The 16386-nt window shown below is 37.3% G+C and overlaps 1 long non-coding RNA gene across 3 annotated transcripts; it reads left to right on the forward strand.

Annotated features, from left to right (window-relative positions):
- Positions 1 to 220: 220 nt before the first annotated feature.
- On the forward strand, positions 221 to 3701 carry LOC147480284 (uncharacterized). Of its 3 annotated transcripts, XR_015205686.1 has the most exons (8): positions 227 to 347; positions 449 to 528; positions 1509 to 1547; positions 1638 to 1687; positions 2023 to 2099; positions 2300 to 2381; positions 2812 to 3005; positions 3429 to 3701. It is a non-coding gene; the product is annotated as an uncharacterized LOC147480284 (long non-coding RNA). The 3 variants fall into 3 exon arrangements; XR_015205685.1 differs by lacking the exon at positions 1509 to 1547; XR_015205687.1 differs by lacking the exons at positions 449 to 528; positions 1509 to 1547 and having other exon boundaries at positions 221 to 347.
- The last annotated feature ends 12685 nt before the right edge of the window (positions 3702 to 16386 follow it).

Below are 16386 nucleotides of genomic sequence, written 5' to 3' on the forward strand. Positions count from 1 at the left end.
TTACTTAATAATTAAATATGTCTTTCAAAAATACGGGCGTTACAGTGTTTATGTGTGGATTTTTAACCCACGGTGGTACTTCGACGGGATAGGTCCAGAACTTGTCTAAAATTGTAGGCGCGACGGACCAAAATTTCCCCTAACAAAAATGAGATAACTGAAAAAGAAAATTTGAGAACCATCTTTTATCTCTTTTTTCAGTTTTGTTTCACCATCCTTCTCACCATTTCTCTCGTCTTCTTCTCTCAAAATCCCTCCGATCAACCACCGCCACTCTCACCGTTTGTCACCATTGCCTATCTCACCATCTCTCTCACACTATATTCCTTTCTCATCAAAGATCAAAGGTAATGTTTAAAGTTTTGTTTTTTATTATTAAGGGTTGCTCTTTTCTTTTGTTTTAGATGAAAATAGAGTAAAGGATGTTTATTTTTTTTTATTGTTTCAGCTTCTTGCCAACTCAAAGTTGAAATTGAGTAAAGGGTGTTCCTTTTTTGTGTGTCGATTACACAGAAAAGCGTACCTTCGGTATTTTTCTTGTAGTTCATTATTAGAAAAATAACAAATTCTAGTTTATTTTTGAAAATCTCGTAAGTCTAGAAGAATCGATGACGCATTTGTAGGTGTTACTAAGAAAAGAAATGAGGATGTCTTTGGTTTTTTACTCTTTTGAGGTTTGACGTGTTTTGATTCCTGTTGTTGGTAGTTATCTTGAATAAACTTCATGATAGTGGAAACAATAATCTAATTGAATTACATGTTTAGATCAATAAAATTATGTTATGGTTTTTTTGTTTAAGCATTAATTCCAATTTTAATTTACGAAATGAAAATTCCAGATTATAAGTTTTGGAGAATCTCCAGATTATGGCTTTTCTTGTTTTTTTAAAAAATAAAAAGATGGAGAGATTGGTGCGTTTGTTTTGGTTTTGGTTGGACCAAACCAAAAACAGAAAAGAAAACAGAGAGGAAGAGACAAAAAGGGAGAGGTCATATTGGTTGGGGGAAAATACGTACCTCTTGCTTACCATTTAGCAGGAGCTGGTAGTGCATAGATTACCCAACACATGCAGGTACAAAGAGAAGGATGGGAAGGTTTTAAGGAGGGAAGAAAATGATGGGAGGGTTTTGAGGGGGAGAAAACTCTCCATTTATTTTCCAGCAAGCACCTCACAATAACCATGCGATTCGATGCGTCACGAAAATGCTTAATATCTACTTTAGAACTTAATCAACAGTTTTGAATAATATCCTGTGCAAGTCCTTATGTAATGATTTTATTTTTATCGGTAATGATCTTTTGAAAGCTTAAGTATGCAGGTAAGTAGTATTAAATTTACTTCGACTCAGTCTTCTGAATGTTTCAATTTTCATGCTTTGTTAGATTCTCATTTGTCATTACAGTTTATCATTGATAATCATTTGTTAAGCCATTAGATTTACATTTCATTATAGTCACTTAACGTTGGGTTTCTTATGTAATTGACCATCTTTCTGTGCAATAATAGGAACAAAATTTCTAGTTTTCCTTCCCAGCCAGCCAACTCGTAATCTTCCCTGATCATCTAGTCATATTTCCTATTCATAAAAGACTTTAGCCTAGAGAAATAAACAGGCAAAAAATTTCATTTTTGCAGAGTTGCTTGGTGCTTGAAGAAGGATCTTCCCTGTCCTGGAAAATCCAAATGTAAGTTCACGAACTTGGTATTCGTCATACAGATACAACTTTGGCTAAGTGATGGTAAGCCGAAATATTCATAAGTATTTCCATGTCACCATGCTTACTTACCTTCAGTTTCAATACTACGCTCTTCTCTAATTCCCCAACTCATCCCTCTTGTTCCATTTATAAGCACTTAGTTCCTACTTCAAATCATCTTCACTGCATGTATGGATTTTCATAGTCTAGTTATTCTCTCAAGTTTAGACACATTCGGATGGGGAGTCATTTTTATTAATTAAGCTAGTTTAGGTTGATGGTTGAGCTTGTATTTATCTTTTATGTATACTTGATGTGTCAAGGGATTGAAACAAACGAGTGCTTAGAGAATATTGGAGGATGCTGGAAGGATAATGCTGCTAATATTACTGCATGCAAGGTACATTTTTTCGTCTTGACATTGACTTCGTTTTGTAAATGTGATGTTTTCTCTTTTGTTTTCTTGTATTGTGATAAGTATATAATGAACTTGGTATATGTCGTCAGATCTTTTTATTTATTTTATTATTATTTATCTTTGTTTAGTATTTGTGTTTCTAATGATATTCCTCGTTTTGTACTATACTTTCATTTTTTTAGGATACTTTTTGAGGGAGAGTGTGTGAGTGCTGTGTTGTGCAAGGTGTAAAAATTTTAGGCGATGGTTACACGCATGGTGAAGGTACATACTTAATCCATAATAAATTTTTATACATGATGGTAATTTGTCACATAAGACTTGTGATTAAGTTCTTATATATAGTGAAAGTTGAGTTCCTTGGTCTTATTGATTTTCTTCGTATGTTCAGGAGGTCAAACAGTCTTTGTTTTATGTGAATCAGTACTTTGACTAGACTGTATGATTCAGTTATAGTTCTCTTGCAGGAGCTTTTTCATTGGTCTATCACAAACAAAATTTGTTGGACATTAATTGGTTTCTCATAATTGATTAAATGACTAGCGCATAAATTCTGGTTATTTCTTTATAAACTTACACAAGGGGATTCAAATGCATGTGTTAGCATGATAATTGATTACATTACGTTTATAATATTGTGTGGTCGCGTAGCTCATCTTTAGGTGCATCATATTGACTATCATCTATACTCTAGTCACTTTCTGCAGGTGGACAACAAGTACCAATATTCCTCCAATACTGAAGACATCAAAGTTCACGGGTGGATGAGTATAGAGCACAGATCCACCAGTGGAATTTTGACAAATTACACCAGCCATGCATGAGTTACGTTCAAGAGGGCCTTAGAAGCAACAACTCACCTCGCATGCTGGTCCAACCACTCTCTCGGTAAGAATCTCCATCATCTCATCTTTTTACATTATTAGAACATGTGGCATTATCACTCTGGAGCATCTAGACATTGCTTATAGAAATTAGAAATATATGTTACGCATTTCCACATGATGAATGCGACTTGATTTGATACAATCAGGCAATGTAGAGCAGTCCAAGTTCAACGAGTTATGTAGAGTAGATGTCAAACCCAAGTTAGTGGAAACCATAGTCTATTGATTAATTTCATTTCCTTTAGATGGTATTTTTTAGAGCAAAGTAAAAACAAAGTGAGATGCTAATTTAAGTTTTAATTGTAGCAAATAGAAATGCTCTTGCTATGTGTTATGGTTTTTTTTCCATTTAGCTAGGTCCCAACTTTTAGACTTATGGGATTTTGACTTTAATATCATTTCCTTATGATTTATTTGTATGTAGGTGTTTGTATGCAGGTCTCATGAAAAAGGTTATTAAAGCTAAGGGTTCTATGAAGCTACGACTTCAAATCATTTTCGAAAGTATTCAAGTGCAACAGAATGATAAATGGAGAAACATGCGCGATGTGAACCAAGACATTATTACTTTTATGTTATTGAAAAATATTTAGAAATTCATATTATATTGAGCTTGTAGTAATAAATTCTATGGATTTTTTTTTAATTATTATTATTTTATACTTGTATGAATATTCATCTCTTAATATGTTTTTTGGCAAAGGAATTTTGATTGAGAATATGTGGTTTCTTTGTAATATTGTTATTAGGATGGATGTATTATTAGCTGGATTGAAAAGCGTGCCAAAAGTGGACCTAGGTTAAAACTAGTATATATATTTTTTCTTTTATTTTTTTTTAATTCCAAAACGTTTTAGCCACGGCCAATGTTCGTAGATAGAGCAAAAAAAAAAGTGTGGGAAAGGTACTTTTACTACGAATTATGCTACAGCTTTTATCTCTCACAAAAATGATTTTCCACGGCCACGAACTGTGGTAGTTGCAACAGCTATTCCCACGGTCATCTTCTGTGGCACTTGCTATAGCTTTTGCCACAGTCATTCTCAGTGGGAAGTTCCTACGGCTTGAGCTGTTGCGTGGACCGTCGCATTTACCCACGGTCATTTGCTGTAGCTAAATTTTTCTCGACAGGTCAAAACCCCACGGACTTGCGTTAGCCGATAGCCGTGGCTAAAGCTCTTTACCCACGGATTTTGACAGTGGCTAAAAATCAGCTTTCTTGTAGTGGTTTTGACAGTTCCCGTGCCGAATTCGGAGTCCAGAATTAGGAGATATGATCTTCAAAAGTTTCATGGCTTTTCTGTAACGTTGTCTTCATTTGGACCGGAAATGGTTGGTGTTAAGTTTACGGGATTTAGTCTGGCCTTTTTGAGCTTTAAATGGGCAAAGAGAGAAGACTTCACATTCAAACACTTATTCATGCTAAAACGTAGGTTTGTCTACAAATTTATCGTCAATTGCCGGAACCTGTGAAAACATGAAAATATAATTAATTTACATTTATTAAACACATAATTAACCAATTCGTAGTGTCTCTACATAGTTTATCATACAATTTTGGGTGCTTATCAACCACCCCCAAACAACACTTTGCTTGTCCTCAAGTAAAGAGGAGGCACTAAAACAGATAAGTGGCCAAAATGTGTGGTCTAAGCTCATTCTCATTTCGCAGAGTGCGATTGCATTGACTATATGCAACAAGGCCTTAAACCACTAGGAATTTCCTAGTGGACGAGTTATAGCCTCGTGAGAGTTTTCCAGAGAAGATACTCACAAACTTCATTTCTACTACAATGACTTAGTAACAAAGACTTGTTCCCTTAGTATTCTCAGATATCTATACATCTCATTAGCGGGGAACAAGAACTAATTCCTATGAAACTCAAGTTAATAAATTCATAATAATTAAAACATTTACATATGATCATGCATGCAGTGAATTTTTACAATGAACTATACAAGCAGGGCCGTATCTAGATCCTTTAGAAAGCGTCCTTAAGTGGGTTCTCATAGGTATGTGTCGAAACACAATTTCTTTCATAGTTTTCACCCAGGTTTTGCTTACTCTAGTGTGCAGTGGGCACACATTTCCTCACATACTCAATGACAGTCAGAAGAGCCAAGGTCGATAGATCACAACTACTACTTATTATCACACTACCCTACTCCTAGTTGAGCTAGAGATCTTTATTAGGTATTATGGGGCTTAGGTGGTAGTGTAGAAGAAAATGGAATGGAAACTCAAAAATATGATAAGTATGAGAGAATAGGGTTATCAAAATTTAACACTAGAGAAATCCTTTGGTCTTTCTACTTCTAACTTATGTTTCCATACTCATCCTTTTTTGGCTTTGTGACTCGATCATTTTGATTTAACTTTGAGAGTTCTAACTTTCTTTTTATTTTCTTTTTGGAAACTTATTTCTATTTTTCTTTCCTCTTCTTTTATGAAGCAAGTAACTGATTTTTGTTTGGACAAGTCTTTCTCTTCACTTTTCTGCATTCATCCTATTTCTCACACTCATCAAATAGGTGGGTTTATTTTATTTTGGGGTTAATAGATGGGTAAGAAAATGTTGGTGAAAATAAAAATGACTAAATGAAAGGCTCAATGGGGTGACTAGAGGTAAAAATTTGTACAGGTATGTATTTATGGCTATATCGATCCAAAGAAAGCCTAAATTCTCTTCTAGGATTCGGATGGTGATCAAGTAAGTAGACGTGTGATTTCTCTACTCAAAATAACTACTCTTCTGTGTTATTACTCATAAATCATTCTTGTCGAGGCTTTTAGGCTAGATTCTCACTAGATTTGAAATTAAGTAGTCTAACCGTGGGTCCCAAAGACTTACTGCTAAATACAATCAATGATACTCATGGCATGAATGGTCATGAAAAGATATAAAATTTTTTGCCTACGTATTAACCTAAGTTTCAAAGAACGAATTCTTATATAGTGCTAAAGTGAGATTTCTAGACAATTTTTGATAAAAGGTAAAATGATAGTTTTACCTACAAATAAGCAATGAGACTCAAACGTAAGTAAAACTAAAGCTAATTTCCGCTCAATATTATCAACGTTTTCTACTCTCGATGCTATTGGAATAAGTGGAGTAGAGAATTCGTTCCACTTCTAGTTCTTTTGAATTCAATGTTAACTACAATAATCAGTCTATCAAGGTCAATGAGAGTAACGATGGAATTTATACTACGATGGTAATTTAACTAATCAAGATACGATAATTCAACTACGGAAATACTAAATTGACAATATGATAATGAATTAGGGTAATTTGATTCCACCTTGATTCGACTTAATAAACTAACGAAGAAATGTCGTAATCCGAATTGAAATGCTTTTGCATAACAATTAGGTGTTTCTAATCCCTAATTGTTCATGGTAATCTCTACCAGCTAACAACTAGCATATGAAGCAATCAAACTCATTCTCATAGTGAACTAATTACTTTCTAGAATATAATAGATTTTTACAACCAATTTCTACGCTAACAACAATCAAGTTTCATCAAGGCTTCCTCAAACCCCTCTAATGGAGGTTTTAGCCTTGAATCATCATATTATCATTTCTAAAACAAGAACAATCAAAACAAGTCATTATTGAATAACTAATTAACTTTCTTAATCTAATTTATCAATAGTCTAAGATTCAAATGGATTACAACTGAAATTCAAACTAATCTAGAACTAAAATTATGAATACTAATTATCAATTTAAAACAACTAAATCTATGAATGCAAAATTGAATTCGAAATTAAAGATTGAAATATAAACTAAATATTTTATTCTAAGATTCAAAACTTGTTCTAACAACTAATAGAATTGACAACTAATTAGATTAATCTATATAAACTAATTTAATGTATTAAAACTAAGTATTTTGATCATTCACTCATTAAAAACTAACTAAAAACTAATTGACTGAAAAAGATACTAAGTTTAAAACCCCTTTTTCTGCTCTAGACCTAACTATCCTTAAGAGCTAAGTCTTTGTTTATTAAATGGAGGAGACTAGATCCACAAAATCGTGCATGGGCTGATGAGCCTGTTTTGGGCTAGAAAATCGAGCCCAAAACCTCAGTACTTCAGTCCACAAAGGGTTTTTCAGCTATATTTGACTTCAATAGCCTTTTCGTCCATTTTTGCTCCTTTGATTAGGTCAAGGCTAGGATCATTGGAAAGCTCTTTCCAAGCCGGTCGTTTTGACATAAGGTAGGCCCAATTCCAAGGTCTGAGTCCAAAGATACGGGTCTTCTAAGTTCTCACGACTTTTGTGTGTTGTTTCTGCCCGTTGACTTTGACTTTTCAGCTTTGACCGGGCTTTAAAAAGGCTTTTTCTCCTTGAATCTTGGCTTTTTATCATAGAACTTCTTAGCAACCAACCCTTGCTCTTTTATCTCGCAAAAGGGGCGCATTTCTGCACATATTCGACTCCAATACCTGAAATGCATAAGAACACGATAACAGTACTAACTCTTACTTATTAATCACATAATTGGTCAAAAGCGATATTGTTAAAGGGGTTAAAACTATAGTTTTGGGCTCTTATCAATTTTCATCACCGAAAAAGAAACAAGACTTTGTCACTAAATATGCTTACTTATAAGGAAATTACAACCTAAAAATTTTTAAATTTTTGCAAAAAGGTTCTAACCATGCACCCCCAAACAGAAGGACGCTATATCCCCAAAGTGTAAGAGAGAGAGAAACAAGATACCTTTGAAACGTGAGCAAAAATTTAGCTAGCACACTGCAACAAAATGTTATTTGAGCACAGTAGATAACAGATAAAAAGAACGTTGAAAATAGCACACTAATGCAAAGAAAACAAACAATATATAAAGAAACAAACAAATACAACAAAAAGGGAAGAGCACACCAAATACATATATATATATATATATATATATATATATATATATATATATATATATATATATATATATATATACATCCCAAAATGGAAATTCAGTAGCGTCCAATCTAGGATCATCATGTGTGAAGTGCCACTCTTTAGCATGCAAGCTAGTTAATAATTCCTTAGAGATTCCTTAGACTACACCTTTAGTGTTACAAGCTACACCTTTAGTGTTGCAAGCTAAGTGTTTGTAGAAATTTCTTAGAGAGATTCCCCACCGTTGTTTAGTTCATTGGAAGTCATGACGACCGATAAAGAAAGCTACAAGTAGAGAAGTTTGATGGTACAAACTTCAGCTATTGGAAGATGCAAATTGAGGACATACTCTATCAAAAGGATTTGATGGAAACTTTGATAAGTGAGAAGTCCGAAGATATTCCACAAGGCATATGGGATTTGCAAGATAGAAAGGAATTGGCCACAATCTGATTGAGTCTCTCGAAGTCGGTAGCCTTCAATATTAAAATCGAGAAGACGGCGAAGTCTCTCATGGAGGCACTTACTACTATGTATGAACAACCCTCGGCCGCGAACAAAGTCTATTTGATCACCAAGCTCTTTAGTATAAAAATGTCAAAGGGGACCTCCTTTAAGGATCACCTAAATGAATTTAACTAAACTAAAGACCAATTGGAGTCGGTTGAGATTACATTTAGTGATGAGGTGCTAGCTTTGGCGATACTTGGACAGTTGCCTCCAAGTTGGAAGGTGACTATGGCGGCTATTAGTGGCTCTGCGTGAATGACCAAGTTGAAGTTTGAACACGTTGTTAGTATGGTACTAACTGAGGAAATCCGGGGATAGGATAGTCCTCCAAGTGGTAAGAAAAAAGGGAAGGGGAGATTGAAATCTCAACCCCGATTGCAAAGCGTTGAACACATTCCTCGAGATATAAGTGAAATTATATGCTACAATTGTGGTGAGCCTTGCCACTATAGTAGAAATTGCCCGACACCAAAAACAACAACAACAATAAGAACAAGAAAAATAATCAAGAAGCTAATGTTGTTGAGATGGTAGATGATGCTTTAATATGTTCGATGGAGTATAAGAAGGAGTCTTGGGTACTTGATTCTGGCACATCTTTCTATGCTACCTCACATCGAGAGTTCTTTGAGAATTACACCGAAAGTGACTTTGGAACAGTCATTCTTGGTGATGACCAACCTTGTGACATTGTCGGCAAGGGTGACGTGCATGTTAAGATGAATGGCTTGTCATGGTTATTGAGGGACGTCAGACATGTTCCAGATTTAAAGAAGAATTTGTTTTCTGTGGGCCAATTGGTAAGTGAAGGATTTGTTACAGTCTTCACTGGTAACACTTGGAAGGTCTTGAAGGGTTCAATGGTTGTTGCAAATGGCAAGAAAGATGGTAACTCTCTACATGACTACACATGGTTGTGAGTCGATTGTCATGGCACATGGCAAAGAGGATCCAAATGTTTGGCACTGCAGACTTGGTCACATGAGTGAGAAAGGAATGCAAATCCTTCACTCTTTTGGTAAACTCCCAAAGTTACAGTCGACTGAAATTGACTTATGTGAGAACTGTGTATTTAGAAAGAAGAAGCGGGTGAGTTTTCATAAGATGGGTCAGACACCGAAAGCTAGCAAGCTTGAGTTGATTCATACAGATGTCTAGGGGCTAGCTAATGTCTCTTCACTTGGCAGAAAGTTATATTTTGTGACTTTCATTGATGACCATACTAGAAATATGTGGTTCTATTTCTTGAGACACAAGTCAGAAGTATTTGAAGTGTTCAACACTTGGAAGGCCATGGTTGAGAATGAGACAAGCTTGAAAGTAAAGAAGTTGAGATCCGACAATGGTGGAAAGTATGAGAATTCAGGGTTTAAAAAGTATTGTGCTGACAATGACATCAAGATGGAAAAGACTTTGCCAAGGACACCTCAGCAGAATGGGGTTGTAGAGCGCAGATGAATAGAATACTGACAGAGAGAGCTAGGTGTATGCATACACTAGCAGGCTTGCCCAAACAGTTCTGGGCAAAATATGTTAGCACAGTAGCTTACCTAAACAATAGAGGATCGTCAGTACCTTTGGATTTTAAGATTCCAGAGGAAGTGTGGAGCGGGAAGGATGTGAACCTTTCCCATTTGAAAGTGTTTGGTTGTGTGTCCTATGTCCATATTAGTGACCAAGTTAGAAGCAAGCTTGATGCCAACTCACTAAAGTGTACCTTCATCGGCTATGGCGGTGATGATTTTGGGTATCGCTTTTAGGATGGTCAAAATTAGAAAATCATTCGTAGTAGAGATGTTGTGTTTAATGAGAAGGTGATATACAAGGATAGAGATGAAGCACAAACCAAGAAATCGGTTACAGAGAGTGACATTGAGTATGTTGAGTTGGAAGACTTTGATATAAGTCATGGTATAGTGGGAACCCCATAGTCAGAGGATGACAACAGTAGTGACTCAGATAATAATGAGGATAATACACCACCGAGTCCATCCCCACCTCATGCCCCAAGGAAGACGTCCAGGCCATCTGTACCGAGTACAAGATATCCACCCTCCACCTATGTGAATTACTTGCTACTTACTGATGGTGGCAAGCCTCAATGCTATGATGAAACATTAGATGTGAGTGATACAAGCAAGTGGGAGCTTGCTATGCAAGATGAGAGGAAGTCCCTCATCTCTAATAGCACTTGGGAGTTAGCCAAACTACCCATGGGCAAAAAGGCTCTACAGAACAAATAGGTGTTTAGAGTCAAAGAGGAACATGATGGTTCCAAAAGATATAAAGCGAGGCTAGTAGTCAAGGGTTTTCAGCATAAAGTAGGTGTTGCCTTCACAGAGATATTCTCTCTAGTTATGAAATTGAATACTATTCGGTCAGTGTTGAGTATTGTTGAAGCAGAAGATTTATATCTTGAGCAGTTGGATGTTAAAACTACATTCCTCAATGGTGACTTAGTTGAGGAAATTTACATGCAGCAACTAGAGGGTTTCATTAAGAAGGATAAAGAGAATATGGTATGCATGCTCAAAAAAAGCTTGTATGGTTTGAAACAAGCCCCTAGGAACTGGTATAGGAAGTTTGATAACTTCATGTAAGGAAATGGCTACTATAAGTGCAACACTGACCATTGTTGCTACTTCAAGAGGTTCGACTCCAGTTACATCATCCTATTACTATATGTTGATGATATGTTAGTAGCAAGTTCTGATATGTCAGAAATTGGGAGATTGAAATAGAAGTTGGCAAGTGAGTTCTCTATGAAGAACTTGGGTGCACCAAAACATATTCTAGGGATGAGGATCAGCAGAGATAGGCAGAAAGGTATTCTGGAGTTATCTCAAGCTGAGTATATTGAAAATGTATTGATAAGGTTCAACATGGGTGGTGCGAAACCAGTTTGCACACCTTTGGCAGTCCACTTCAAGTTGTCCAAGGAACACTCTCCCAAGACTGTTGAGGAAAGAAACTTTATGACTAAGGTACCATACGCCTCTGCCATTGGAAGTTTTATGTATGTCATGGTTTGCACGCGTCTGGATATAGCCCAAGCAGTGGGAGCTGTCAGTAGATTTATGTCTAATCTTGACAAGCAACTTTGGAAAGCCGTGAAGTAGATATTGAGATATCTGAGAGGTACTATAGAGAAATGTCTATGTTATGGAAGGGGTGTTGTGAACTTGCAAGGGTATGTGGATGTAGATTTTGCAGGTGAGGTAGATCGCAGAAGAAGCACTAATGGTTATGTTTTTACAGTAGGTGCTACTGTGGTGAGTTGAATTTCTCAGTTACAGAAGATTGTTGCTTTGTCTACCACAAAAGCAGAGTATGTGACCATCACAGAGGCAAGCAAAGAGATGATTTGGTTACAAGGATTGATAGAAGAGCTTAGGATGAGGCAAGAGAGGAGTGTGTTACATAGTGATAGTCAGAGTGCTATACATCTTGCTAAGAGTTCCACTTTTCATTCTAGAACCAAGCACATTGGTTTCCGGTATCATTTTATCCGATCTTTGTTGGGGGATGAGGTCTTATCACTTGAGAAGATCTAAGGGAGTAAGAATCCGGCGGATATGTTGACCAAGACTGTGCCTACTGAGAAGTTGAAGTTGTGTTCAACTTCGGTGGCTCTTCTTGCTTGAAGACCATGATGGATGAGCCTAGCATTTCATTAGTAAATTCGATTTGGATTGAGTTGTTACAATTGAGATATAATGTGCATGTAGAATCTCGAAGGTTCCAAGTGGGAGATTGTTGGGTTATGGAACCGTTGAGCTTTGCTCCGGTGTCCGACCAACATGCTCCCTCACGATCTGACGAGGTCGTTTGGAGGGAAAACTCCTAGAACTCATTTTTCGGATGATCTGTGGAAGTCGGTTAGAAGCAACCCGAGCGACCCAGCAAGGTCGTCTGGAAAAAGCGAACAATCTGTGGAAGTCGATTGGAAGCAACTCAAGCGACCCAGCGAGGTCGTGTGGAAGAATTGAACGATCTGCATGGATCGTTTGGACCCAAAACTTCTGGACTCTTTCGGAATTTCGATAGTTGCTCGATATTTTGGCCCAAAGCCCATTTTCTCACCTTTCTTTATGTGTACCTATATAAAGGAAATAGATTACGGTTTTGAGATTATAACTTTGGAGAGATTCATTTCATGGGAATTGTGGGAGCTCTATTGAGCTAGGGTTTGAGTGAGGCTTCTTGTTCTTGATTCTAGTTAACTCTTGTAAACTTTCCAATCTTTACTATAAAGAAAACTCGGTTTTTGTGTGGACGTAGATAATATTTACCGAACCACCTTAAATATTGTGTATCTTTGCATTTGCTTTCATACTTTTTTTTTGAAAAAGTTATGGGGGTTAAGGCAGAGCCCCACAGGTTTATATTGCAAAAGGGTAAACCTTACAAGCCTCCCTAAGAGTTAGATCATTAAAAGGAGGCACACAAAGACGCAAATCGACAGATTATAAGCCTAACATACCTGAGATCACTAGACATCCTACAATCGAACCCTAAGAAAGTAGAGCTAGGAATCCTACTTCCTAGCCATGATTTCCTTTACAATCTTAGGATGATCTTTCCTAAGATGAGTCTGTGCTTTCTCATAGTTACAAAAGAAACCTTCGCAAGCACAACACACATAAGTGAGTCCCAAAGTGTCATCCCAAAACTCTTTTGTGTAGTCCTCAAGATGTCTCATATTTTTGTTTTTGGTTAACGACTTAACCTTCTTCATCATTGCAAGTGTAGGCTCTATTTCTCTTGAAGAATGCTCTTGGATCCTTTTTCTTCTTTTTGGCTTCACAGTAGTCCATTGATTCTCAGAAGGCGCTGCATACTTTGATGTGCTCTTAGGCAATGCAAGCGTTGGAGCCCCTATATACGTATCCCCAAACAACTCAGATTCACTCTCTGAAAGATCGTCATCTACATCCTCATTTCCAACAACTAACCCTTCATACATGTTTATTTCTCTACTATTTGGGAGTTGGTTAAGAGGAGTAACTCTTTGCTGGTGCCTTTGTATTGGTAGATCCAATACAGTAGGTATACTATGTTCTCCCGCTACCAAGTCTCCTGCTCCAACAGGAGTGTTGGGCTTGTCCTCAGTTCCTTGCCTCTAACATTTGACTGATACCTGGTAGGCGTAGTCATATCTCCACCACCACCACTGGAACTGTTCTGTACCTTCCCTAGTAGCCACTGGCTTATGCCTTACATTACTATCAATAACAAGCTCTCCAGCCCCAGGAATAGCCACTATAGCATTGTTAACTACAGGAGGAGAAGTTGCCACAATGCTATGATTAGTATTGAGTTGTTGAACCGTTACCTGGGCAGTAGATTGTTCAACTTCCCTCACATGATTCTGATTCTCAACTTGAATGTCCGGAGTAGTAACTCCTTGTGCAGCGCCACTAGGCTGACCAATAGAAATATTTACAATAGCACTACTACTAGTAGTGTGCCCTTCCATCCTTGTGTTTGCTCCTTGTGCTGATGCATCAGCCCCATTTACATTGCCATTAGTAGTTCTTGGCACCCAAACTGATCGCGAAGGTGGGGAATCCAGGCATTTTGCCGTTGAATGCCCAAAACGACAACATCTTGTGCATGAAGGAGACTTCGATGGATATTCCACATCAACAAAAACATGTCTACCATGAAGCTTTAGCTTGACATATTTTGGAAACTCAAAATCGAGGGGGATAGTAACACAAACCTTGGCAAAGTCGAGTCTTTTTTTTGAGAAGTTGCACCGTCTATACAGAAAGGTTCACCAATTAGATTAGCGAGAAAAGAAAGTCCATTTTTGGTCCAAAATTCTTTTGGGACTTTGGAAAGTTTTGCCCAAATAGGTACTGAGGTAACATTGTTGCGCTGATTCTCAACTTCCGGTAACCATGGCCGAACAACAAATATCTTACCAGCAATAAAGATGGGACCACCTTCAAAAACCATTTGCTTATCCTCAATAGCATAAAAACTTATGAAGAATAAGTCTCTGTCAGTTGTGATTTCCATGGATCCTTTTAGCTTCCATGTTCTTTCCAACACACTCTTGACATATGGAAAAGCTATTCTTTTATCAAGAAAATAGCCTACCATCATATCTTTCCATTCTGAAATACCTTCATCAATGAGGTCTTGAGGAACCACCGCAGCACCATCATCAATTTCTGGAGTGAAGCTGTTAAGAGCAGTATTCGTTGTAGTTGAACTTGTATTCTGAAAGAGAGAACTCCACAGAAAAGGTTGTGGCGAGGAGGACGGCGAAGTCATATCCTAGAGCAGTTCAGAAAGTAGATCAATCTCTTCTTTTCGAGGTAACTAGCCTGATAAGGAAAGAAATGGAGGGAAAAGAAGATCAGATCTACGACCTAAGGTTTAAAAATACTAAAAGAAGAAAGAATTAGGTGCACTAGATCAAGGAGTTAGTGAACTGTTATGTTACACCGTTTCTCCAACATAACGTCCCCATAATAATTAGGCACACCAAAAGAAGATTTGCTTTCATACTTATTGCTTGCTATTGATTGCTTGTGGATTAAGTAGTAGCCTTTATTGCTCTATCGTGTTTGTTGTGATAACTACCAAAGTCTTGGGTGTGTGATTTCATTGGTGTGAGCTCTAAGAGAAATGATTTGGGATATGATAGAGAGTAACTAAGTTGAGGTGTAAATTCCTAGTGAAATCTCCCAACAAAACCCAAGGAGGCCATCACGACAGTAGTTGTATCCTTGAATGTGTCTGGGGTTGGGGTCAACAACACAGGGAACTATTAGCCAAGGTAAAGAAGTCTCTCCCTTATGACGAATTACACGGGGAGAAAGAGATCTCCAAGATTTGCAGACAGAACCGAACTGAGCCAAATCAAGAAGGGTAAATGTTTTGATTTTTCGACCTAATAAGATATCCGCAGTAAGTTCACTCCAGGGCCCATAATCATTACTCTTTTCCATGAACCCCTCTGATGAACATCGAGACATCGTCATCGCTTTCTTCTTATTATTCTCAGCAGCAGGGAGACAGATTTGACCACCAAAGGAGGAGGAGGGAGACGAAGACTTCATCCGTTTGTTCGGAGGTTGTTGATCGATGCTATTACAATTCCTCGTTTTTGCCATCTTCATCATCGGTGCTTTATTATTAGCAGGGAGACATATGGAGCGAGGTAAGAATAGCATGGTAGAAGATAAGGAGGAGTAATTGTTCTTCTCCATTAATGATGAATGACGAGAAACAGAAACTCGGCGGTTGAAGTCTTGCAGACGAAGAAACAAACTAATTGGGAAACAAACCCACCCCCATATCTCTGCTAATTGCGGTCTATGTATAGGGCGGGCAAGTGCATCGATTCAAATAACAAGAAAATGGGCTTTATATCCAAATCTGGTTAAACCCAAGCCCAACCCGATCTCCAGTTGGCCCCATGCACATAAACTGATAAACCATCGGGAAGGAGAAATCGGAATGGTAATAAAAAGGAAGCCAGCACTCTTGGGTTCACAATGTTTAATGAGTTGGCCTGTAAGTTGTTTCATTATCACAAAGGATTATAGATCTACCTAAAGTTGGTCAGGTTTCTTAATTCTAGTGTAGGAACAAAAGAAGGAACAAATAAAATGGTATCACTTGTATCGATCTCTTTGTTAAGATGAAAATGTCTACTTTTCAACAAGTATATAAATATGTGATCTGTTGATCTGAGATCGCTTAGAGGCAAATATATTCACCAAGATGAGGAGTCTAGTTTTGGTGCACACTGAATTACGGTACTAGTGATTTTGTACCGTCTGTCGGCAAGATCTAGATGTTATTTTGTAAATTAGTAAATAGCATAATTTCAGAAAATATAAAGAGCAATCAAAGTAGCTTAGCCTTGGCTTACAGCCTTACATACTCTCCTACACCCACTGAAGCTCAAAGCTCAATGCTTAAATTTACATGGAATGT

This window comes from Coptis chinensis, chromosome 8, assembly GCF_015680905.1.
Source record: "Coptis chinensis isolate HL-2020 chromosome 8, ASM1568090v1, whole genome shotgun sequence".
Lineage (NCBI taxonomy): Eukaryota > Viridiplantae > Streptophyta > Magnoliopsida > Ranunculales > Ranunculaceae > Coptis > Coptis chinensis.